The sequence below is a fragment of the Macrobrachium nipponense genome, chromosome 45 (genome assembly GCF_015104395.2).
Source record: "Macrobrachium nipponense isolate FS-2020 chromosome 45, ASM1510439v2, whole genome shotgun sequence".
Lineage (NCBI taxonomy): Eukaryota > Metazoa > Arthropoda > Malacostraca > Decapoda > Palaemonidae > Macrobrachium > Macrobrachium nipponense.
In genome coordinates, this window is record NC_061105.1 from 44,778,089 (window position 1) to 44,804,614 (window position 26,526).

General features: G+C 38.0%; 1 long non-coding RNA gene across 1 annotated transcript in view; it reads left to right on the forward strand.

The window, feature by feature from the left end:
* The window catches only part of LOC135214149 (uncharacterized), a 636,319-nt gene that overhangs the window by 88,557 nt on the left and 521,236 nt on the right, over positions 1-26,526 (forward strand). The gene's annotated exons all lie outside the window — the stretch shown is intronic.

Here is a 26,526-nt window from a genome sequence, read left to right on the forward strand (position 1 = left end):
GAAACGAGGTAGGTATATATCAAAGATTTTTTTTTTTTTTTTGAAGAGGGCGAGTGGGAGGGGCCCGCGTTTTTTTTTTGGAGGGGGCGGTTGGTAGTTTCAACAGATGTACACAAATTGCTTCCTTTAAGAAAATAGTTTTTCGTTACAGAGATGAATTGCATCATAATTTTTACAAGCTAGCTAAACACGAAGGTACATCTGCCTTCCTTCCAGTGCAAAGAAGTATTTCCGTCTTCCAAGATGATTTTCCTCTTTGTGAGATATACTAAAGATATATTGATTTGTACGAAGAGCAAATTCTAGAGGTCGAAATTAAACTGTAGGAGTTATATAGTTGTAAATTCCCGAGCTGAGAATTTTCAAGGCATAAATAACTTCAGCCCTTCAACATATGGTTTTGGTCTCAATTTGACTCATATATTGACAACTTCTTTTACATTCGACTTTTTGAAAGGATTTTTCTTGGTTCAGTTTGATTAGTCCTTTCTTGGAAAGGCGAGGTTCATCTACATTTAGATCCTCTCGTAGGAATAACTCAGTACTTGACATTTGAGTCATGTTATTGAGGTTCAGGTTCCATCAAAAGTTTATAAAAAAATTTGGCTTTTAGACGCTATACATTCAGGTGAATTGTACTTCAAAGGCTTCTCGCACAGGTACGTGATAGAAGCATGTAGCAGCCCCTGTTGAAGTCTGTTTGTAGTAGTGTAACCTCAGTAAACTCACAAACATATATATATATATATATATATATATATATATATATATATATATATATATATATATATATATATATATATATATATATATATATATATATTATGTGTGTGTGTGAGTGTGTATGTACTATATGTATGTTGTACATAAAAAAATATATATCACTCTGTCACTCTCTCATTGGATTCTCAGCGCGTGTATTAAAATTGATTATGTCTCTACCCTGATCGGAACCGGCAGCTGCTCCATCAGTACTGATTAGAAACTGATTCGATCTTAATGACCAGTTAATGAAGTCGGCGATTATCTCGAGCCTTCGAGCGGTTTGGATTCTAAACGTACCATCTAAGCAAACAGTTAAACCACATTTGTATCCGTGTTCTAATATGTTGTAGGAAGCCCACTAAAATTCGGAAAAAATTGAAAGTTTTTTATTTAAAATACAAAATACAACTAAAGTACATAGGTTTGCCTATTTGCTTTTAAGAACTTCCTTATGGGGAAGCAGACGTGCGTGGCAATTGATTGCCTTTGTCAGTCCCATAATATTTTCTAGCAAAGAAGCAATATATTGCAGTTCCGTGGAAGGGAAGTTTTCTAGAATGAAGCAACAGAGAAGAGACGCGAGGCAATAAAAATCCAATATTATTGTGAGCTAAGCTACCTCCATGGGTCTTGTCTTAACAACCGAGCAGGAATACTGTCTTTTCCTAGACTTTTTTTGTACACGTCGATTGTATTTAGTACTGGCAAGCCTTTTAGCAATAAGCAGATATTTTTAAAACCGATCTCTATTTATTCGATATAGATATGTTTAAGTATACATGCGTATACATAGTATTTGTACTGTGTATACGTATGAAGCTTACAGTTCCGGCTGTACCATAAACGTTCTTTCCTTTCCAAACACATATCTGTATAACATCCTCTGGGGAGTATGGAATCCTTCGCCTTCCTTTCTTTTGGTTCCCCTGCACCGAATCCTTCCTTCCAAACGTCTATTTGCGGAGGACAGTTTGATGATGACGATGAAGTAACAGGTATTTTGACGAAGAAGCCGGTTGATTAAATGTACGGCTATTATATTTAATAATGTAGCTTTGTTCACTCCATTGAAGTCGGTGAAGGTTACGTTGAGCTTCCCATGGCACTGCAACGCCGCTGCCTGACGTATGATGAAGTCTCGAGTGGTGTGTGCTGGTCTTGATTGAAGCGTATATCTCGTTTTTTTCGTCTCTGTGTTTGTATTTCCTGAACGCGTAGATTGTTGCCATTATGTGGAGCTGCTGCCACCAATCTGTGGAGGACTGGACCCACTTATGTTTAAGTGTCAGAAACAGTCCTCGGTTTTTTGCTTTATGGTTCGCAAAAGAGCGAATAGCTGGTGGTTGGAGATTAGTAGTCTCTCTCTCTCTCTCTCTCTCCTCTCTCTCTCTCTCTCTCTCTCTCTCTCTCTCAGCAGTCAAGTAAGGTAGAGACTTCGTCAGTTTCTTCGTTACGTATTAGTATTATAGAAGGATGTCGGGAAGCTCTTGAAATTATCTAAAAATATATTCTCTGAAGTGTTATTACGTCTTGAGATAGACTTCTCAGAAGAGCGTTCTAAGAGAGTCAGAGGAGGCAGAAGAAGTGGACGATACATGTGAATGTACTGTTGGCCAAACAACTGGTGGCAGAGTTTCATAATTTTTCGTTCACCAGCCTGACACACGATTCATGCCTTATTTATCTATTTTACTTTTATAAGATGGAAGAAATCTTATGTAATGACGTTAAAAACAGTCACTGATATCTTTAGAACATCATGTTATGTTATTGTGTAAAACTATCTTCCATATAGCAAAATTGACGTGAACGAAACGAAGTGATAAAAAACATCATATCACAACCACTGATATACATTACGAAATAGATAGGAAACACCTATCACTAGTAGTATCGCATAAATATTGTCCTTACATTATCATTTCAATATTAAGTTGAAGGTAGTTTAACGATTCCATTTGTTAAATTTTATAGAAAACATCGGAAACTCACAAAATGCTATAAAATTTTTAAAAAAGAAAAAAATTATAACCCAACGGAGTGAACCAATGCGATCTCATTATTGCTTTTGATGTCGTTATGTGCACGGGAATCTAATGTCAACGTGTCATTTATCAGTCTAAGAAACATCCATCGCTGAGCGAGAGCCAATTATTGCACTGCATTAGGTGCAAGTTCCTGTTGGGAAGATAGCAAGAAAACTTACTATACCTGAGAGAATCATACATAGATTAATCAAATTGTTTAGAGAACGACAAAGTTTAGAAAATGGGCCTTGAAGTGGAACTCCTCGAACCACCACCAGAGAGCAAGACAATACAGTAGTGTAAATGTTGCTGAGCAACATTCATTTTTTAATTTTGAATTCTAGCGCCTCGTCACGATATTGCTGAACCAGGAATCATGACTAGCTCTACGCCTATGACTGGTGCCTGATGAATACTTTAGATGGCGAGGAAGAGTTTTTTAAAAATACACTTGAAATCTTTGATAAGTGTTTTATGAATAAGTCTAATGAATAAGCAAACTTACCTTTGATGGATGAAAGATTCAGTTAGGCTTACTCTTTTTGTTATGATTTTTATCGGTGTCCAGTGAATACTACGGATAGGGAGGGAAACAGGTTCAATGATGCAAGCATTTTTTCTCTTCAAAACCTAAAGAATACATTTTATTGGGAGATACTTTATTAACATCGGCCTAATCCCTCCATCACTCCTATATGGCACCTCCACTCCCCTCCGCATCTTAGGCGACTCGATCCGACTTCTCGCTACGAACTCCATCGCATGAAAGCATCACTAATGATAACGGTTATTTTAAAATTCCCCTCACCGACAACGGAAGCCTTAAAATGCATGTTGATAAAATATTTTCTGTTCTAAGATACTTTATCTCTCATTCCCCAAAATATTTGCATACACTTGTGTTACTCCCTGTATGATTGTGGTAGCTGTCAAAGAGCAACCCCTGATTAAAGCAATAGGTTATTAAAAAAAAAAAAAAAAAAAAAAAAAAAAAAAAAAAAAAAAAAAAAAAAAAAAAAAAAAAAAAAAAAAAAAAAAAAAAACATGTAGTAGACTTAAACGAGAACGTCACTTTTCATATTTCTTATCCTTTCAGCTTCTTATAATATGCTTATGGTAGTAGGTCTAGCCATATATGTGAAACTAATTTTAATTGATTTCTATTTAGAAGAAATGAATAGCTACAGAAAGATCAACGCAAGAAAGTTTTAATGAAAGTAAGCCTCTCTTAATGTATTCGTCAGTTCTGACTCCCACAGCTTTCCAACGTGTCCACGATTTCGATAAAAAAGAAGACTGAATTATATTCGTTTGATTTTTTTATGATTGCTTTTTGACTTTGAATAGCTAGGTCTGAGTAAATTATGTTAAGCAATTATGAAAAGGATAAGAAAAAAGCAGAACATGGCCAATAAAACAAAAATAACGGTAATAATCAAATAAAGCAGATTTATATACTAGATATTGTCGATTTAAATATTCTTTCACATTACGTATCCGAGAGAGTATACTGCTAAAAATAGACCTAGGCTAATCATGTGTGAAAATAAGAAGTCAAATTTAGGTCCACTAAATGTCATACAAATTATTTTGAGCAAAGGACAAAATTAGTTTAATTAAACATCGTTATTAAGTAAACTAAAGAATGTATTATTTACCGGCTGTAGGAGACGAAATGACAACACCCCATTGCAGTACGATACGTTGGGTCAAGACTCGAGCGGCAGCAAAAGCCAACTTCAAAATGCCTATGCTGTCACGAAGTTAGAGCTGGGAATAAAATTAGAATTCGTGTACCCATCGGTATATATTTTCCTTACTTTGCAAAATAATTATCTTGAATGCGTTGAATAAGTCTACTCAATTCTAATGTAATTTATTTCAAGTATAGCACCTTTGAAAGGAAATATTATTTATTGTTAAGTAAATAATCTGGAACCTTCATATGGCAATATTTCCATAACGAACACTGAATTAAAGAAACTACACCAATTCTTCGTTGGCCGACAGTACATTCGAATAGGTTACAAAGCTAACGTACATACTCACGAACACCTCTTTTAGGTCATGATGATTCAGCAAACTTATTTAGTCCTCGTGGGACTCAGATCTAGGTTCCCAGAACAAGATGATGCTTCGTTCGTGTGTTTATTGTAATGCTTACCTAGCCTTCTCGCGCATCCTGTGACTATTTTTGGGAGCTTTTTTCCTGTACGACCTGTGACCTGAATCAAAGTTATGCTTTTATTCTAAGGAATGTATTACATTTCCTTTTATTATGTAATTGGCATTACATGTGAACGCCTTTGGAACCATCCATTCACACCTTTTTGCTTCCACTTTCAATATCAGTCATCCTTCAGATTTTTTTTTTCTCTCATCCACACTCCCTTCCGAACCTTTTTTTTTTTCTTTTTTTCTTCCTCCTATTCCAAAATGTTTTGTTCCGTGGTTTCATTTCTCACAAAAATCAGTCACCTTTTCTCGGCGCATCTTTTGGCTGGATAGTATCTTATGGCGAGGCATTGATGTATCAACGTGACTTTGATATGGAACAAACAGCAGATACTTGATGAATTGATAGTAATTCAGGAGGAAAGGATGGGAATTTAGTTTTTGGTTATGAATGTGCTTTGTTACTGTATTTTTCAGCACTATTTGGTCAGATATTTAGATTCAGTGACGTTAAAAGGATTTCAAGCACAGTTCGTGCATCCTGCAATCAATCACTTTATCTTGAAAAGATTAATAGTGGATGAATTTTAAAACCCTTAAACGGTTACCAGGGTGGAATTCTCCTGGTGTTTTCGAGATGGTTTTATAACTCATACACTTGGCAGCGTGGCTCTGGCTTGACATGGCCACTGGCCAGTAGCTTCAGTGTTCAGCTTGACTTGATTAAGGGTGGGTGTGTGGTCCAGCTGTCTCCGTTAGTTTTTGCTCCCTGGCCCATTTCGGGAGAATTTCTCCCTCAGTTACCATTTACGTGTGTTGCTTCGTATTTCAGCTGTTTTCAGATAAGATATATTGAACATAAGTGAGCCATGGAAAAACAAAAATATAAGTAGACAGATGATGAACTTGAGAAAGTATTATTTTTTGTTATGCTAATAAATATGAAGCTTTTTAAAAAATGAAAAACAAAAAAAAATCACTTTTCCATTACTTTTTTGTCAGGGTTTTGCTAGGTACTTCTTTATATGCAATTATGATTTAAAATAGCATAAATAAAAGGTGAAGAGTTGTATTTTCATTGGTTATTTTCAAAATAAATGTTTTTTGTTCATAAGTATTTTTTTTTATTTTGGGTAAAATTCTCCCGGGTAAAACTTCCACGTTTGCAAAACAGAGGGTAACCATTCTAGGGTCTGTCTAACTTTTTCATTGCAATACCATCATTGAGAATGGACCCAGGCCTACAGCAAATTAAACGCGCTAAATTTTAGACACTTTATTAATCTAATTAGGTCAAAGTATATTGATTAAATTCATTCGGAAAAATCAGGTTAAGTGATTTAATACAACAAAAGTATATTACCTCCTCCTTACAAAGGCAATTTTTGGCATCCTTCGTAAAGAACTTCTAAACTCTGAAACGTTTTATTTCATTCAGTTTTGGAATCTTAAGAATTTAATGTGTATATTATTTGAGCCCTAAATATAATAGCTGATAATCGCTAAGGAATTTCTTGGAAAGCTTCGATATAAAAATAATTACATTACTGAGTATATTGAAAATTAATTAGGCATGTAAATATTCTTAATTTTTCGTTCAGAATTAAAATTTATATATAAGGTTCTTCCTCGACAGCAGTGTCACCTTCCCTTTCATCGTAAGAGAGCCTCATTCTGAGATAATCACTACCACTTAGATATTCTTTCCTGAATAGGGTTCCCTCCCAGCCCTGTTTACCATACCATAAAGGGGTTCATTTATTACCTACGAAGTTAATGATGCAATTCCGTCCACATGAGATTCTACGGAGAGTGCAATAGTATTTAAATGACATTCTGAATTGGTCACTAAAGCTGGTTCTTATACGTTCATGGATTATATATTCAGATGAGGGTCAGTTATCTAGGTCTTTTGCCATAATTGTACTTATTATGTTTTATGGTTTTATTTCGTTTTCGAAGAATTGTAAGACTAACAATAATTTGTAGTAATGGAAAATATCATGTTTTGCTTATTGTATGGTTGTCTTTATTTATTTGTTGGTGCATTTCATCTATATAAGTTCCTTGTACGATAGAAACAGTCATCTCCTTAACGCTCATTTGAATTTGACCCTTTTTTTTTCATTTCATATTAGAACTCTTACAAGACGATAAAACTCATGGGGAAATTAATATGTACTTAAAATGAGGAATTAAAACGAATCCTATAATCCCTAACAGGTTATTCTTATCGGCCTTTCTCAAGATTTTTCGAAGAAAGACGAAACGGTAAGAGATGCATCGAAAGATATCAATTCAGACTGATGAATCAACATCATTTTTCTCATTTGTAATTTGTCATCATTTAATTTTTTCTTTCCTCCATTTCTCATAGATATTCCCCTTTCTCTGGACTGGCGTGTATTAATCTGTATCTTCACCACAGCAGATCCAGCCTTCATTAATTAATTATATAAAACGCTTCCAACAGATGGCGTTACCTTATCATGACCCTCATCGCGTGACGTCACATTAGGAAGCCGTTCCGAACTCCATCTTATCTGGGAAGCGATCCGGTCTGCTTTCATGGCGCAGAAATTGCCGAATAATTCCTAACTTTCGCAGGAGCAATATCCAGAGGTTTTGGCCTCTCGCCATTATCGGGAATTGCTATGATAATATGGGCGATTCCGCAGAAATGCAGCTTCGTGTGTATAATCAGAATGTTACCCGGAGTTTCAGATAACTCCTGACAGCTCTCGCGCGTGTGTACGTATGTGTGTGTAGTTGTGAGTGTGCGTGTATGCGTGCGTTCCAGTCCGTACACCATACACGTTACCAATCTGAACTTTCACAAAGTGAAAATCTCTGAGATTCTATATTTGTACTTAACAACTGGGCATATTAATATCTTCTGGCAGTCTTAACTGATTGCAACGTAAAATGCTTCGTCATAATTACTGAGGTGAGAAATTCTTGTCATTTTCAGCTGAATAATTACAATATTACGATTAATACAAAGAATGTGACACATGTTCTGTCTTAGCATCCTTCAAGAACTGGCGACCTTCCCTGTAGAAACCATTGAGAGAGAGAGGGAGAGAGGTTCAAAATCCGATTAACAAATATTTAAGAAGAAAGAGAAAAAACTTGTAAGAGGCATAAAAGTTGAGAGAAAAGGTAGCTAAGTTTTGTTGCATTTGACGAGGATTATGACAGGACCAAAGAATAGAATAATATATTTAAAAACAGAAGGGAAGGAGAAAGTAGGAAGATTCGAAGGAAAAAATGGTAAAGAACTGTAAGCTAAAATGTTATGTTAAAGTCGATTAATGACAACAATGATAATTCCGAAATTGTTATGTAACCCTGAATTAACACCCTCCAGCGAAAGACTTGGACAAAATATGATATTGTTCCAGAGATAATCCACTTAACATGGAGGCCAGTTTTGGAAACACGAGCGATCAGTAATGGAATTAGATTAGATGTGAATAAACGTGAGAATCCGACACTGCGTTTTGGGTCCTGACGTTGAACTCTGTTGCAGAAGAATTAGGAAAGTTTCTTTTATTTATTGTGGAACTGAATGGGAATGCTCTCTCTCTCTCTCTCTCTCTCTCTCTCTCGTCTCTCTCTTCTCTCTCTCTCTCTCTCCTCTCTCCTCTCTCTCTGTTGCATATTTGTAGATGGAAAATAAAAGTTCTCGAGACATAACATATGGCGGTTGAGGTGCCATTTTTTAAAAAATTTTCAAAAACAAAAGTTTGTGGAGACATAATGGCCCTTAAGGCGCCATTTTATTTTATTTCAGCAACATGTTGCTATAACGATTCAACAATTCCTCTCTCATGTCTTAAACGGAACCTCTTCAAGAGAATATGGGCTTCGTGTGTGCATTCAAAGATGCTGATAATTACATTATTCCAAGATGATCTTGATTTCATTATATCTTATTCATTTGCTCTGCTGAAGCAGACGTTCCCTATTATCTCCTCTGAATATCTAATGAACTGTAATCCTGTAAACTATTTAGTCTTCACGATAATCCTCTAAAGCGGTTTCAACTCTTGACGGAACATATTTCTCGCCCATTTCAGAAACAACAACAACACGAGTCACTTCTTTTCTCCCAAATGAATTTCATATAATTTTAATGATTTTGGACATCCCATTCATGTTATGGATGATGGTGTCCAGTAATTTCATCACAGAAATTACATCGCGATAAGTTCATCGTGGTCATTTCAATCATATGGTAATTACATCTCAACTCCAACACTAAATATATATTTTTTACTTTTTAAAATAATACAAATCATGCTTAAAAATGTCAATCATCAAAGGCATAAAAACAAGTAAAAATCATTAATCTATGAAAAATATAGGAAAAGTCAACAAACAGGCTACTTGCAGACAGGTAAATACTTTGATCCCCAGCAACAACTATAACAGTTAATACAAGGAACGCTTTACAGAAAAATAAGTGCATTATATTTTATTGTTCCTTTATTTTTTGGCCTTGTGCGGTTACTTAGCTTGCGGTGAAAGAAGCCTTACGATGCAATCACTGACGATGTGATATATTACGATGTAATTACAATGTGGTGAAATGTGTGAGATGTAATTACCAGAGTAGGGAAAAAGACCCCATTTCGGCTCAACCTCAACACCCGACCCCCAATTCGGCTCACAGGCGGTAAACCCCATAAGCTTCCCTTTAATTTAACCTCACGTACGTTGACCATTATCTTGTACCGGTTGACGTTCGTCCTCTGCCTGTGCCCCATGCGGAACAGACCCTCCTTTCCCGTTCATCCTACGGAAGAGAAATAACGGGACTTAGAAGAACCGAACGCTTGCATGAAATAAGAAAAATTATATGATGTATAATAACAACACAAAAAAAAACGATTATTACCTTTCACTTAACGAATGCATTCACTCCTTGTATGTGACAGCCCATTTACCACCAGAACTCCAATGAGATCATTTCACCCTTTTGAAATACTTGAAATAGAATTCCAATCACCCACCTGTCATGACTTTTCCAAATGACACGGTGATAGGACAACGTTCATTAACGACAAAATTGGTTTCAACCCTCTATGACTCGTACAGTGAACGAAGAAAACAGTGTAAAGACCGCTCTTGTAAGAATTATCTGGCTGTATCTGCCTTATGGATTTATGCGGAGAAAAGTCGAGAAGCCGGCTGAATAAATTTTAGAGTTTATACCATAACTGTCAAAAAAGAAGATTGTATCCCTAGGTGAACAGTAAATATGAAAACACACCCAGTGTCCAACAACATCGATACTAGAAGTTGAAGGCAGATTATTAGATATCAAACTAACGGTTTATTTCTATTCACAGGTGTTATGAACGTGCCCACTTCGTATGCTGTATTATTTTTAAAAACCCAGCAATCTGGCCGCTTTATTACTGAATTTGACGGACACACTTTTAATGTCCTCCACCCCAATCTTCCCTCTTTCAATAATTCTCCTGCTGTCTTCATCCCAACCAAATACATCGTCACTGTTGAAAACGTTTTTGTATTCGCTGTCAAAATATACTTTTAAATGTTCAAAAATATCCTTGTTAAGCTCCCTCACCAGTCTTTTCATGTCCCCCGCCAACACAGCTGTCGTTGATCTATAGATATAGGCATGCTTATTATTTTTACCGCGTTTAATAAGAAACTGGAGGGAGAATTCTTTAACTCTTGATAATACAGCATAATAAACTCCCGGAAACATGATCAAAGCTAGACCCACTTCATATTCGCTTCCATTCGGTAGGCATATAGGAGCAGGTAACCTATTCACAAACCTGGACGCTGAGTTATTCATGTACTTGTCCAAGCAGCCTAGACTGCTCACATATATAATGTGTTCACCCGTCATACTGGTGAAGTACTGCACATAATTTCGCTCATCTAGGTCTTATATGAAGGGTGCATGACACGCTTTTACCTTCAATAAACTTAATATCCTCCTCCTTCTGATTCGTCACACCAATTGAAATGTAATCTACCACATTTGTATGTAAAGGTTTATAAACTGCGCTATACAAACCTCTACTCTGTCCACATTTCAACGTGAAACAGCCCAGGAAATTTACCGTTTTATCACCCAGCGATGAGAGTTGATACTCTGATCATCAAGATAGGGAGTTTTGGAGCGATGATTTCTCAACACCCCCACACCATAAATCATGTATTGTACTCCTATGTTAACCCCAATAACCCAACCCAATAAACAAGCAGCCATAACACTAAACTTTACAACAACTGAAACAACTCCTTCTACTTTCGCAACCTCAGCATTCATGTATGTGAAGCTCATCCTCTTCAAATCATCATCCCATGAAAATAGCCCATCCTTACGCATAACACCCCGAATGTATGCACCATAAAACGTTTCCAGTTGTTCTGTAATGTCTGTATTGAGTGCTCTAGTCAATCTATTCATATCCCCCGCTAATATGACAACGGCGGGAACATACGTGAAAGCATATGAACGAGTTTGTCGAACTCTGATTAAAGGTGACTTTATACAGAAGTGTGAAATCTCATCTTCTGGACAGTGTAACCTTTATGACACCTAATTTATATTCTACATCTTTTGATAGAGCTATGGGAGTGGCCAACCAACCTGTTTATAAATTTACACGGTCGGTTTTCGGGAAATAAATCTAGGCACACCCGCTTTTCACATATACGATGTGATCGCTACACATACTGAACACACAACGCTGGTATACACATTATTGAGGTCATATATACCACCCAGCTTAGAAGGGATGAATAAAAGTATGGAAAATTTAATTGTATTTATTATACAAAATAATGGAACATACATACATACACATTTACATATACAGGTTGGCAAACATTTTTTTTTTTTTTTTTACATAAGAGGGTCACACAGCTACGCTTAGTTCAACCCAAGGGTTAATTTCTCTGTGTTTATCACTTCCAAATGTCTCAATTTGGAAAACGAATCCTTCAACTGCACATCTCCCGCACACTTCTCTTCCATGAAGGATAAAACTGATTCCTTGACAACTATACATGTGACCTTTCCGTGGTGTTTCATCTCCTCGACAAAGGAGGTAATCCCAGGTAGGTAGCGGTTTAACCACACATTGTCTTCCACGGGTGTGCACCAATTCCATATTGGGTTGGTTAACCACGTGAAGATAATAGGAATTTTGGGTTCTTCAGCATTGAACGTATTCTCTCCCTCGGGTGCTGTCAGAATGGCGGTACTTCTCTCCCACGGTGATGGAGATGCGTAACTAGTCCTGGCACTGTTGTAATCGGGAACCCGTGATGTCAGAGTAGGGGTAAACCCTCATGATGTCTTCAACTAAGCCATAATTTTCACATGTTACACAGTTAGTGGCTACAACCAGGCAACACTCCTTGAACTTGGTCTCTGATAAACTCCCCAAAACCAGCTTGCAGGGTGAAAAATCCATCTCGAACAGTGAATGGGAGTTTGCACATCAACAATCAGTGAGCCTAAATACGCTAATGCACTCTTAAACTTGCCGGGGCGTTCATCTCATAATTTTGCTATACGTCAATACAACTGCTCCCCCTTCGAAAGTTTATCACACCCGCACAAATGAACAGGTCCACCTATGGTAATTTCGTGATTCACCAATACGGCAGCCAAACATCCCCTTTTTCTTTGCTACCCTGTTCTTTATTGTTCTGCTACCTCCTTTCTTAACCGAATTGTGCCATGCTTCTATCTGTCTTTTTATAGCGGTATTTCTCACCACCCGTTCACTAATACCTCCATGTTCGATTAAATAATTATAACCGGTATGTTGCTATCATCCGTCCTCTTATTAGCTTGAAATTCTCTAGCCACATCTAAAATGTTATATCCGTTAAGCAGGTGGGACAGGTCTCCTTCTTCATTCCATTCAATCGCGCCTGAATTTTGCAGATGATTAACTAGGGATGTTACATACGGTATCTGATGATCTTTGAACAATATAGGAATATCACTAGTCAGGTCGGGATTTACTCCTTTGCAGGTAACTTCGCAGTTGAGCACATTCTTCTTCTTCGCAAGGTCATCCCCAATGGTGGGTAAAGGAGGTGGAGGTGTAAATGTTTTAGCATTCATGGGAAAATTCGCACTTCTCGGGACGTTTAGAGGAATGTGTGCATCACCCGCGCCTGCATTGATGCTGTTAACATCATTATTATTATTATTATTATTGTAGTCGCTATTGACGCTATGGTTATTAACGTTGTTATTGTTGTTATTGTCGACGCTGTTACCACAAGTTTCCCGACCTTTTGTTAACCTCTCATACATGATGGCCGGTATAATGTAGAACTTCATTTGTTAACATTTTCCTATTTAAAAAAGATCTCCCTATCAAAACTGGCTGCTTAAGGAAGTAATACAGAAAGAATAGCTCCCCCTTTGCGACTCTTCAATGTGTTTTTTTTTTTCCCGCTAACGTTGTCGTTTTCAAGGATAACTTGAGACGGATTTCCCTCTTACACCTTCTGAGCTTTTTAATGAGGGTTGTTTCTCTGGTTAGATTACCGTGAAGAAAAACAAAATTTCTATATTTCAGATATGGTAGCGATAAAACACTGCTTAATGTGGGAATTACTCTACTTCTCTCGGAAGGGGACAAACAGGAGATGAATAAAATAAATCTTTGTTTTTACGTATTAAAGCTTCCTTTTTACAACTCATATCTGCACAGTTTGGGATTCCTCGACCCACGAATTAAATTGAGCAAGGCAACCCTTCCAATTAAGATGATATTGCGTTCTGTTGCCTCTCCTGCTACTCCCTAAGATGGCAATGTCATAGGTTTCCGGCAATTCTTTAGGTATTAATTCTTCTCTGTAGAATGTACATTCTATTTCTTCTCCCGCTAAATCTTCTAAGATGTAAACTGAAGGATTTTGCAGAGTGACAAGCCTCTTGATTTTAAAAATTTCTAGTGTTTTGAACTGTGTATCCTCTCTGAAAGCAGTGTTCCGGTTTTCGTCAGCTATGCGTACGGTGTCTCCAGCCTTCAAGGTTGAACTGATGCGGCCCGTTGTTGGAAAGGTGTTTTTATACATTCTTGAGAATTGACTTTTAATGTCCGCTTTAGTCTTCATCGCGTGCACCTCCTTGGGCGTCTGCCCATTCCCTAAACTCTTGTGCGGTGAGTTGTTATACCTTTCGGCTATGTCCTGCAGAATGTTGATATATTTCAATGTGCTCTTGTGTGCAAGGTATCTGTATATTCGGTTTCTAATGGTTTCTTATTACCCTTTCAGCTATAGAAGCTTTAATTTCCAGCGAGTAGACGCTATATAACAAGACATTCCTAATTTTTAGATATTTCCTCTCTTGTTTGTTATAATATTCCCTACCTTTGCCACTGTTCAGATGAGACAGTCCTGAAAAATCGCTAGATCCTAGGAGCACTTTCAGAGCATTAAGCACTGTGACACCGTCTTTTTTTCAGAGGGAGGATGCTTAAATGCCTTGAAAATAGGTCGATGAAGAATAGCAGATATTTATAACCTTCATTGTGTGGAGCGAGTTTTGACATCTCGGCCAGATCTGTGTTGGCCACAGCTCGATGTTGGAAGATATGATATTCCTCCTAAGGAAACACTTGTGTGTGGTTTTATGTAGGGTGTATAATGGCTGGCCCCGTAAAAAACCTGTGACGTCCGCTTTAGTTATGTTTCTGTCCTCAATCTTTGCTGCTTTGAGTAGCGCATTCACACCGCTAAAACAGCTAGGTTGTGTTACATTCTCATATAAATTCCTGATTAGTTGGAACTGTTCTTCAGTCATGTTTGTATGCGATTTGGTATTTGGTCTCTCCGAGGATATTCGTACTAAGTTTGTAACAGTTCATGTGTTGACAGAGTAAAGTCCACTAACAGATAACCGTACCGGTTATGTGGTAAAGGTCCTTTGTATATGTCCGAAAACTCTGCACCCCTTCGCCGGCCAGACAACTGTCTACCCAATGTTTCAATCTGATAATAATAGACCTTTCCATCCTCTATTCCTCTTTCTGTGTAATCGAACGGGTTTAGTATCTCTTTGGATACTTTGAATTTAGCACTTATGGTGCGATGTCTTTCCAGAGGGTGTTCACTCACCCCACAATATAAAATACAGTGAAAGTTGGCATCATACATTTCAATTCTACACATCAAGTTTTGTGTCTTCTATATTAATCTGTCTTTACTTTTCAATGAAAGCTTGCTAGGAATCTTCATGAATTTGCTTCATGTTCCAGGACATAATAATAATTGAAAAATGCGCCTTAGTCAACATACAAAAAGGAAAAGTAATGAGAACTGAAGGGATAAAGCTACCAGATGGGTGCAACATCAAACACATAGATGAGACTGGATACAAATACCTGGGAATAATGGAAGGAGGGGATATAAAAACACTGAGAGATGAAGGGACACGATCAGGAAAGAATATATGCAGAGACTCAAGGCGATACTCAAGTCAAAACTCAACGCCGGAAAATATGATAAAAGAACCATAAACACCTGGGCAGTGCCAGTATTCAGATACAGCGCAGGAATAGTGGGAATGGACGAAGGCAGAACTCCACAGCATAGATCAGAAAACCAGGAAACATATGACAATACACAAAGCACTACACCAAGAGCAAATACGGACAGACTATACATAACACGAAAGGAAGGAGGGAGAGGACTACTAAGTATAGAGGACTGCGTCAACATCGCGAACAGAGCACTGGGGCAATATCTGAAAACCAGTGAAGACGAGTGGCTAAAGAGTGCATGGGAAGAAGGACTAATAAAAGTAGACGAAGTCCCAGAAATATACAGAGACAGGAGAATGACAAACAGAACAGAGGACTGGCACAACAAACCAATGCACGGACAATACATGAGACAGACTAAAGAACTGGCCTGCGATGACACATGGCAATGGCTGCAGAGGGGGGAGCTAAAGAAGGAAACTGAAGGAATGGTTACAGCGGCACAAGATCAGGCCCTAAGAACCAGATATGTCCAAAGAACGATAGACAGAAATAATATCTCCCTTATGTAGGAAGTGCAATACGAAAAATGAAACCATAAACCACATAGCAAGCGAATGCCGGCACTTGCACAGAACCAGTACAAAAAGAGGCATGATTCAGTGGCAAAGCCCTCCACTGGAGCCTGTGCAAGAAACATCAGCTACCTTGCAGTAATAAGTGGTACGATCACCAACCTGAAGGAGTGATAGAAAACGATCAGGCAAAGATCCTCTGGGACTATGGTATCGGAACGGATAGGATGATACTTGCAAATAGACCAGACGTGACGTTGATTGACAAAGTCAAGAAGAAAGTATCACTCATTGATGTCGCAATACCATGGGACACCAGAGTTGAAGAGAAAGAGAGGGAAAAAATGGATAAGTATCAAGATCTGAACATAGAAATAAGAAGGATATGGGGATATGCCAGTGGAAATTGTACCCATAATCATAGGAGCACTAGGCACGATCCCAAGATCCATGAAAAGGAATTCGAGAAAATCTCGAGGCTGAAGTAGCTCCAGGACTCATGCAGAAGAGTGTGATCCTAGAAAACGGTGCACATAGTAAGAAAAGTGATGGACTCCTAAGGAGGCAGGATGCAACCCGAAAACCCCACACTATAAATACCACCCAGTCGCAATAGGAGGACTGTGATAGAGCAAAAAAAAAAAAAAAAAATAATAATAATAAAAATAAATCGAGGACAAGAAAAGGTATACTCAGCTGTGGAATGACCTGTTCGGGATGGTGGAAATTCATTGGATGAATGGAAGTATGATTTTATTATTCGCTTGATCGACAAATGTGGAATTTCATTGTTTTTATCTGAAGGCCAATGGGAGGGGAAATTATGTCCCCATAACTCTAGGGAGAATCAGGAAGAATTAGGAAGAAGGGGATTCAATCGATGAGGAGGCGATAAACCTACTTTTTCAAAGAACATTGTTATAGTAGGAAGGGAAAATGGAAGGAAGGTGAGAATTCCAGTTCTTGGTAGTGGCCGAGAAAAAACTGTTTCCGATACTGATAAATAATGGGATAATTTTCTATAACTGAATCCATATAGAGCTTTCTGAGTCGCGGTTTATAATGTAACCCAACTCACAAACACACACACATACACACGCACACACACCCCACACCGAGTGTAGGTGCAATCTTTCTCAAACAAAGTCCCATAATCACCAAACTGAGGAAAATCCGGAGCAGAATCGAGCAGTAAAATTAAGATATGACGAGATTTAATGAGGCGTTTTCATAATTACCGTCGTTGGTCCCTGCTCGCTTTTTGTACCAAATTCCTACTAAACTTTACTGTTTGTTGAAATTTCTGGGGCGAAATAAATCCTTTTTCTGTTGAATGTCTCGTCGCATTTTCTTCGAGGTGTAGGTCGTACAATTTAGTGATAACGCAAGTTTCTAAATTTATTTGTGGTCTCACCTAATAATGATATTAAATTTGATTTTAGAATCGTTATTCTTATTAGTATTATTATTATTATTGGCGGTAGTAGTCTCTCTCTCTCTCTCTCTCTTCCTGCCGTTTCCTTACACCCCATTGGGTGCAGTGATTGTTTGTTAAATGAAGACGACCAGCAGAAAATTTTAATGATCAGAGGAACGTCGCAGTTTTTTAAAGGAAATTTTGTTGGCTTCATTAAAGATTCGGGGTTCTTGCCTTCACGGAGTCGCAAATCTAATACGTCAGGAAGTGCATCATCACCTCTCTCTCTCTCTCTCTCTCTCTCTCTCTCTCTCTCTCTCTCTCTCTCTCTCTCTGTAATGTCTTGCGTGGGTTAAAGAGGATGAAGTACAAATGCGCGTTGGTTGATTTTGATAGACAGCTTTAGTTAAAGTTCCTTTTTCTTTTTCTTTCACTGTCGCTGCTGATAAACCTCGTTCATTTCACCTTATTAGATTCAAAAATGACTTTAGTTAATACATCACAATTCATATTTTCAGTCGTATTTATAGTCAGAAATTTAACGGATCAGAGAGAAATGGTGTTTTATTTCCTTTAAATACATAAGGTGATAATAACACATGGGTCTTCTCTGCAGTATGTTTGCTGTTACTGATATTATAAGAAACATTCGCGCGTCTGGGCACAGAAGCAGGAAGGACCTCTCTATCCATCGTTTCCGAATAAGACATTGATTGGGTGAAGTCCTGGCCGGTACAGAAGCTCTTATATTAATTAATAGTAATTCCCAAAGTGTTTATGAATATGGTTGTGGATACGAAAATGTCACTCGCGTACACGTGACAAAATTCAATATATATATATATATATATATATATATATATGTGTGTGTGTGGTGTGTGTTTGTTTATTTATATGTATGCATGTATGTATTGTACTGTGTGTGGACATACTCATCTATCTTCCTTGGGTTTATGGTACGTTGCTGTGTATGTAAGCATATGAGAATAATTTATTTGGGAGGGAAACCCTCAAGGCAGACGTTCTCCAGCACACGAATGAAAATGAGTTTGTTGCAGAAGTTCTTATGGTTTAGATCTCCCACGATTGGGACCCTCAAGCAAGGCTCTGGGAATGCTGCCTTGCCTGCTGTCCTGCCCTTATGCAAATGGCAACTGGAGGCCGGAGGAAGTTAGAAACTGCGGTTTTCTTTTCGTCTTTATAATGATGATAGGAAAAATAATAACGGTTATATTTTCGGGGAATAGAGTACTGGCGTCATCCCACTGAAGATAAATAAATAGTGGATAGTTTGGTGGGAGATTACGTTACGAAAAGATCGGTTCATAAATCAAACACTCTTTCAATGATTGTTTTGTTTTGTAACTTGAAAGAAAGCATTGCCGCTTCTTTGCTTTTGTAAGATTATCCACGTGTTTTATTTGAAGGGGGCTGATGGAGAGAGAGAGAGAGAGAGAGAGAGAGAGAGAGAGAGAGAGAGAGAGAGAGAGAGAGAGAGACGATACATGATTGTTTAAGTTATCCGTGTACAAATAAATGATTTTGATCCCAGTATGACATATTTTGTAGACTGTAAAAAAAAAAAAAAAATACAATTTTCTTCGTCAGCTCTGAAGAAAACGAGACTTGAAAATTCATCGACACAGGCATTTTGATGTATATCTGTGATTTTAGGAATAATTACACGTGACCTAATAATAATTAGAAGAGCAATATGTATTTTTGTTTGAAATATGTTCTCCACAATGGAGTAGAGTGAAATACTTTCCATTTTCAGAATATTTCAGAAAACTGAAGAATAAAAGAGAAACAAAAAATAAATTTTAAAAAATTGGTGACGTAGGTCTTTGTAAATGTAGAACAGTTGACAAATAACAAACTTGAAAAGGAATGTTTTAATGAAGCTTATTAATTCTGTCATATGATGTTTTCATTCCACAATTCTTTGCAATTCATATGATTTTACTGAACGGCCCTTGATAGTCATATGTGATTCTGTAGAGACAATTTTCGTTTTGAACACTAAATTGTGAATAAGTCTGCTTTATTATAGACTTTTTTACGTTATTGGTTTTTTGTTTCTCAGATGGCCACTGGCTCTATTCTGTCCCACTTCAGGAAATTATCTGCCGAGAAAATTAACTTTATAACAGAATCAGATGACTGACACATCAGATAAAAACACAAACGCTTTTCAAGGTACAGTTTTTATTCCACGGATCACTTGACAGTTTCATTTAGATTTTTCCAAGCGATCGACTCAAGATATCATGCAGTACCTCGTTAGTTTTGAAGTGTTCATGCAGATATACGAATAGATCAGTGTGGAATTGCGTCCATATATTTTTGGCAGTAATGACCTGGAAAAATAAGAAAGTTTTTCCCCATAATATTCAGGATGTTCGCCCAACTGAGACTCATCAACATATGAAGATTAAACCTGTTTGTTGAAAGCGTTTCTATTCGGGAAAAGCTGCAAATGATATTCCAGCAAATTTTTGTTTTTATTCAAAGTTATTTGTGGAATACAACAACTAATGCGTGACGACGGGCATGAGTAATTATATAATTCCAGGATAAAAGTGTCATGTATGGTCGTGGGTTATGGACGGAAATTTAATACGAATCCGAACTATTGAATTACATTTTTCTCATTTCATTACTTGCTTTTTGGTTTGTTGACCTCGCACCACATAAAACTCTAAAGGTTTTAAAATATATATAAAGGATGCCCGCTGCAGTAAGAAGAGTAAGTTATTTCATTGACATTTTAAACTACGAACTGGTTCACAGATCATTGATCATAATATGCTTTTTTTTTCAGTATGACATGCAAATAAGAAAATAGATCATAAATAAATTTCTGGGTGTAAATAAATATAAATTTTTTTAGTTCGTTCATGTGCTTTATATCTATGTGGGATGACTCACATGTTCATGAAGTTCTGAATAATAACTTGACGTCTCAGAAGACAAACTTGCAAAAATTAGAATCTGAACAATTTAATATTGATGATTATAGCGACAGTATGCATTCAGTCACGGCGTAAAGAGATGAATACTAAAAAAATCAGGGATTTTGCTATGGTCCCGTTGCCGAATAACCACCGGTTCCATGCAACGTGACAAGGCCATACAAATAAACAAGCAATTGCTAGAACAACTTGGAGGTGCGAGTGGGTTGACAGTTTAACGAAAGTTGAAGACATGTAAACAATAAACACTTGATTTCATTTGAATTTCGTGTATTGTTTCTTTCAACGGACATTTTCCGGCTTAGTAACTTCTGTAATAAGGTGGCAAGTCATCTATGGGACATGGAGCAGGGCGAATGACCAGCGCAATCGGAAGTGACTTAGATACTTAAAAAAAAGAAAAAAAAAATTGTCACTAGCCCTTTCACACAATTCCAGTTTTTTTGTAGTTTCCTCTTACAAATCCGGGCTGCGTGAATACTACACTTTTGTGTAGTATTCACGCTTTAATAACAGAGATTTCCTCATAAGAAACTTTAGCTCAACTCTCTCTCTCTCTCTCTCTCTCTCTCTCTCTCTCTCTCTCTCTCTCTCTCTCGCTCCCAGATATAGTTGTGTCTCTTTATGTGCCAAAAAAAAAAAAAAAAAAATCCTTCCAGAAAAAGAAAGAAAAAACTGTATCCTTCGCTGTCCTTGACCCTCAGTCTGAAGTAGATCCTTCATGCTAACAAATCGACGTGAGAGAGGATCCTCTTCTGCCCAAAAGGGAGTCCTTATAGAGGCTCAATATTATTCCTGGCCGCAGTTGTAGGAGGTGAAAAGGCTTTGAAATGAAGTCATTGGCGTCGGAACAATGCCATTTACCGGGAAGTGAGAGAGAGAGAGAGAGAGAGAGAGAGAGAGAGAGAGAGAGAGAGAGAGAGAGAGAGAGAGAGAGAGAGAGAGGAATCAATCAAGGGAAAGTCGTTTTCCCCCTAATAAAATGTATTAAATATTTCATTTTTACTAATAAACATACAATAAGATCGGGATTCTTTCATAAACCATGGTCTATTACAAGTTTTTTTTTCTTTGTAGAAAAGAAAGGAAGACCATGAATGCCTGGTTATACTGTTCGCTTTTTAACGTCAACACTGATGAGGGACACCGTTCAGGTATTCGAAGGTCTATCTTTGTTTTACATACTAAAATACTCTAATATTTAATTGTGGATTTTTACGACACAGATTGTGCTTCACGAGATTGTAAATTTCTTAACAATTATTATTATTATTATTATTATTATTATTATTATTATTATTATTATTATTATTATTATTATTATTATTATTGTTGTTGTTGTTGTTGTTGTTGTTGTTGTTGTTGTTATGATTATTATAGGGAAGACTAATCAGTTTAGAATATTTTTAAAAAAGCGTAGAGAAAAACCATTCGTAACTGAAAATGTAAACCTCAAGCCATTTATGCCTTCAACCGTTCGATGAATAATGTCCATCCATTTATCCAGCCATTACATTCAAGGTTCCTTCAGTTTCCCTTTGTGTTTTTCAGCTGTTTGGAATAAGAATGGACTGGCAACAATTTTGCCATCCAAGTTGTGTCCCTTAAATATGCGATGGCCTTTCCAATCCATTTGCCCAATTGCCTAAGTTTGCGTCGTCTTCCCCATCGTTAGTCAACACGCAAGTGGTTCTTCAGGAGTGAGTTTGTGTGTTTGTTTATTTGTTTGACATGTCCCGAACTTTTCTTTTCTCTGCCAGAGTTTGTTTGTTAGTTTTCTCCCCAGACTTCATTTCGAGTCCGATGTCGGGGGGACATAAATACTCTGGTAAAACGTCGAAACGTTTTGCCCCTTCGCAAAATGGAAAATATTTCCCCTTGTTTTGACCGAGGGAGTACCTGGAGGCGGCGTTTACTCTCTCTCTCTCTCTCTCTCTCTCTCTCTCTCTCTTCTCTCTCTCTCTCTCTTCCCCGGTATTCTTCTACGTCTTTATGTCTTTGCACAGTTCCTATTCTGTTTCGAAAAGTCGATCAATGGATCTAGAGAACCCTTTTCCTTGTAAATCGTTTTCCAATTGAATCTGTATTCATGTCCTGTATCCGTTGCCGATGAGAGACAGGGAAAGCGTAGGACTCTGATCTCGGACATTGGTTTTAACTCCATTCGCGAGCTTTGTTTTATCTGGAAAAGCAGTAATTCTTGTATTGTTTCAACTTCATATTATTGAGACGCTGAGGAAGAAGTGGTTCGTCTATAAAGTTTGGGTCTACGATTTAATCTTGTATATGGACTTACATAAAAGTGTACCAGTATTAACAATAATAATATATCAATAATAAATAATAATAATAATAATAATAAGAATATGTGGCGCCGTGGCAGAGTGGGTTAAGTCGTCAATGAACTGGTTAAGCAACATTGGGGCTGGTCGTTGGATGGGTGACCGCTCTCTTCGGCGTAGATTCTTTGGGAAAGGATCTTTACCATAATTTTCCTCAGTCTACTCAGCTGTAAATGAATAATCTATCCCTGATGGGATAGGGTCCAGCAATGGGTTAAATAGCAAAACTCAGCAATGATGGAAAGAAATGAAGGATTAAACGACAACGACGTAAATGGAACCTCTGGCAACAGAGGAGCTTCGTCCGGCAGCCAGGTATTCAACCCAATTGAAGAGGAAGAAGGTCAGGTACTTGGAGGTCCTCATCCAGCAACTGACCACCACAATGATAGTGACCAACAGCCTGAGATTGGAGCTACAGAAGCAAACCAGAGGAAGAAATGGACTAGAGAAGAAAATAAGGAAATATGGAGATGCTACATCAGAAGCAACCCGACGGAGAGAGGATATAGATGAAGGTTGGTCAACATCTGGAATGAGAGGAATAACACCCCCCAAAACAGAACAGAGGCTGGCAGACGAAGTAAGGAACATAAAGAAAAAGAACTGGGTCTCCCCAACAAAAAGAGAGGAACTGGAAAGGGAAATGACACACGGCAAACGAATTACAAGAAGAGGAACTGAAGACAATGCCACAGAAGACGACAGGGATGATGAGGTATCAAACAATGACACACGAAGAAACACCAACGAAGTAACTGAGAGGACGGAATGGGTAGAAAAGATTAGAAAATGGATGGAGCGAGATATAGAGAGAACAAAGATCCCCTCCATGAAAAGCAGCCTAACACAACCAAGAAATTAAGGGAGAAAACAAGTGAGGTCTATGAAATAATGGGAATAATACACACCGCCATTATCACGAAACAAATAACTTGGCATATACAGGAGCAAGATTAGTAGCAGAACTGATGGGGACACGAACACCAACACCACCAACACAACCAACCCAACAGAAACCAAAACAGCAACCTCCAAACCTCCTTGGAAAAGGCGCCTTGAAAGGCAAATCATGGTGCTGAGATCTGACTTGAGTAAAATGAAAGAGATGGCAGAAAAAAGGCTAAGAAACAAGGAAAAACAAGGGAGGAACTGAACGAGATATACAAAGTACAGGAGAGGGGACTGAACAACACAATAGAAGATGTAAAACAGAGGCTTAAGGCCAAAGAACATAAGATCCAACGGTACATGAACAGGAATAAGGATACCAACAGAACAAACTATTCGGAACCAACCAGAAAAGACTATAAAGCCAACTAACAGGGAAGACAACCACCAAGAAATCCCTGAAGCCGAACCAAGTAAGAGACTCTGGGAAAAAATATGGAGCAATCCGGTATCACACACCAAACATGCAACATGCTCCAGGAAGTCAAGGAAGAAGAAATAGGGAGAATAACAAAAGATTCACAAAGATCATGACAGACACAGTCAAACACCAACTAAAGAAAATGCCAAACTGGAAAGCCACAGGTCCTGATGAAGTCCATGTATACTGGCTCTAAAACTTCAAGGCACTACACCAACGAATAGCAGAACAACTCCAGCATTGTATCTCAAATCACCATGCACCCAAATGGATGACCAAAGGGCGAGAACATCCTTAGTACAAAAAGACAAGAGTAAGGGAAATATAGCCAGTAACTTACATGCCTATCACCTGCCTACCAACAATGTGGAAGTTACTAACAGGTATCATCAGTGAAAGGCTATACAACTGCCTTGTGGAGACAAACACCATCCCCCACCAACAGAAAGGCTGCAGAAGGAAGTATAGGGGCACAAAAGACCAGCTCCTGATAGAGGACAAAATGGTAATGAAGAACAGTCTAGAAGGAAAACCAACCTAAGCATGGCATGGATAGACTATAAGAAAGCCTTCGACATGATACCACACACATGGCTAATAGAATGCCTGAAAATATATGGGGCAGAGGAAACACCATCAGCCTCCTCAAAAATACAATGCGCAACTGGAGTACAATACTTACAAGCTCTGGAATAAGACTATCGAGGTTAAATTCAGAGAGGGATCTTCCAGGGCGACTCACTGTCCCCACTACTCTTCGTAGTAGCCGTGATTCCCATGACAAAAGTACTGCAGAAGATGGATGCTGGGTACCAACTCAAGAAAAGAGGCAACAGAATTAACCATCTGATGTTCATGGACGACATCAAGTTGTATGGTAAGAGCATCAAGGAAATAGATACCCTAATCCAGACTGTAAGGATTGTATGCGGGGACATCAGGATGGAGTTTGGAATAGAAAAATGTGCCCTAGTCAACATACAAAAGGGCAAAGTAACAAGGACTGAAGGGATAAAGCTACCAGATATGTTCAAAGAACGATAGACGGAAATAACATCTCTCCCATATGTAGGAAGTGCAATGCGAAAAATGAAACCATAAACCACATAGCAAGCGAATGTCCGGCACGTGCAACAGAACCAGTACAAAAAGAGGCATAATTCAGTAGCAAAAGCCCTCCACTGGAGCCTGTGCAAGAAACATCAGCTACCTTGCAGTAATAAAGTGGTATGAGCACCAACCTGAGGGAGTGATAGAAACGATCAGGCAAAGATCCTCTGGGACTATGTATCAGAACAGATAGGGTGATACGTGCAAATAGACCAGACGTGACGTTGATTGACAAAACAAGAAGAAAGTATCACTCATTGATGTCGCAATACCATGGGACACCAGAGTTGAAGAGAAAGAGAGGGAAAAAATGATAAGTATCAAGACCTGAAAATAGAAATAAGAAGGATATGGGATATGCCAGTGGAAATTGTACCCATAATCATAGGAACACTAGACCCGATCCCAAGCTCCCTGAAAAGGAATCTAGAAAAACTAGAGGGTGAAGTAGCTCCAGAACTCATGCAGAAGAGTGTGATCCTAGAAGCGGCGCCTCATAGTAAGAAAAAGTGATGGACTCCTAAGGAGGCAGGATGCAACCCGGAACCCCACACTATAAATACCACCTAGTCGAATTGGAGGACTGTGATAGAGCAAAAAAATGATGAATAATAATAATAATAATAATAATAATAATAATAATCTAATAATAATAATAATAATAATAATTAATACCTGTTAATGCATTTTTCCTAGTAAGTACGTGGATGATATAGTAGTTGTCCTCAGTAACACTGCCCTTAGAGTGGGACTCCTTTCAGATACAATAATAATAATACAATAGAAACTTCGGTAAATGACGCTACAGGCGAGAAAGCAGCAAACTAGAATGAGAATTCCGTGAGAAGGAAACAGCAAAACGTTTGCAAGTTTCTGGTATTGAATCTGTCTTGGGATATGTAGTCTGGGGCATTTTCTTCTACTTTGGTTTTCTGTTTCTGGAAAATCGAGAGAGAGGGAGAGAGAGAGTAGAGAGAGAGAGTAGAGAGAGAGGAATAGGATAGAGCGAGGGAGGAGAGAGAGATTTGCTTATTAATCAGTTAAACCGATCACCCATTCAACCTGTCAAACCACCGTGTGAGGGGCAGTGCTGTCAGTGGACTTCACGTGGTGCACTGTAGGCGTTACTTAACGGTCTCTGCAACTTCTTTTCGGCCCGTAGCTGAAACCTCTTTCATTCCTTTTATGCCTCCTTTCATATTTTCTTTCTCCCGTCTGGCATTCCGCTATCTCCAAACTATTTTTTCATAGTGCAACTGCTTT